The sequence below is a fragment of the Salvelinus sp. IW2-2015 genome, linkage group LG20 (genome assembly GCF_002910315.2).
Source record: "Salvelinus sp. IW2-2015 linkage group LG20, ASM291031v2, whole genome shotgun sequence".
In the NCBI taxonomy this organism is placed as follows: Eukaryota; Metazoa; Chordata; class Actinopteri; order Salmoniformes; family Salmonidae; genus Salvelinus; species Salvelinus sp. IW2-2015.
In genome coordinates, this window is record NC_036860.1 from 2,428,434 (window position 1) to 2,429,947 (window position 1,514).

The following is a 1,514-nucleotide window of genomic DNA, read 5'->3' on the forward strand; positions in this document are numbered from 1 at the left end:
ACATTCAACCATTGGATAGTCTGGACTCTGGAGGAGCACCTCTTAGGTCAAGCTAGGCTTTGGGCAAAGATATCATGGGAGCTAGGGTTGAATATTTTCCCTGTATTTTACAAATGTTCCATTCCGAGAATAAATCTCTTTTCTCCCGGGTAACCCGATCATTTCCGGCAAAACCGAAAGTGTTATTCAAAAGCATGATAAAGCATATAAATAGGCCTGTGTCTGGATTTGATTAGAGCTTGTTAGAAAATTCAAGCCTGATGCTACCTGAGCCTGATGAGCCAGACATTAAATACATTTTATGAGCGCTACATTAACAACATTTAATGAGCCCAAAATTTAAAAAAATCACAAGTGATTGTGCCGTTAACCAATACATAGGCCTATATGAAATAGACAACTGCTCATTATGCACGACAAAAAAMCATAAAAGCCCATAGATGGCTGTATGCTCTCTTGGGTAAATACATGAAACTAGCTCCAGTAGCTAATCTTTTTGAATGTGAACTGTATTACTGTACTGTATTTGATTATACTGTATTATATGGACTGGAATTACTCACATCATTCAAACCATGATAAAGCAAGGAGAGAACATGCAATTCTGGTGCAGCACATCTGGCCTACAAAGTTACAATTATCGGCTAGCGAAAATGATTTAAATGTCTAAATTTAATAGGGCCTATTTGTATAATTAGTAGGCTGATGCATATATACCATTCATAATATTTCCCCAATGTTATTATCCTACTTCCTCTTTCTCTCTCTATTGTTACATCATTCCTTCATCACTTTCAACAGTTAAATGGAATATGTTTTGTTGTCCTTATCGTCATCATTCTAATGGCATGCTTGAATAATATGGGACTAGAATTAAACACAGAAGGCTTTCACTTCTATTCACAAAGATTGAATGGTTAGCTGCAAAACAAAAAAAATAAAACATCTTTACAGTAAAACAATAAGGTGACCCCGAAAGCCAGCTGGAGATGGGTCAATTAGATGCTGCAGCAAATGAAGGCCTACCTGTCACTAGAAAAAAAGTGACCATGATGAGATGRTAGGTCTACATGCATTATGAACTGCTCTCAATACTGTCCCCACCCTGAGCGGGGATGATTCATCATGCAGAGGCCGTAGAGAAGCCAGATTTAGACATCACATATAATTCAAGTTCCATTTCACGCATGCTTTTCATATAAATCATATCTTAGAATTGACCTGTTTCTCGCAGTTATTTATCCCAGGAAAAGGGAGTGGTTTTTGGGCAGTAAATCGTGGTAACCGGGTTCCTGCCATTCAACCCTAATGGGAGATAATTCATTTCAACCCCTGACTCCTACTCAAATGAATGTTAAGTCAATTAATCGCATTGTTAGACCTACCATCTCATCATGGTCACTTTTTTTCTAGTGACAGGTAGGCCTTCATTTGCTCAGCATCTAATTGACCATCCAGCTGGCTTTCGGGGTCACCATTGTTTTACTGTAAAGATGTTTTATTTTTGTCTTTTG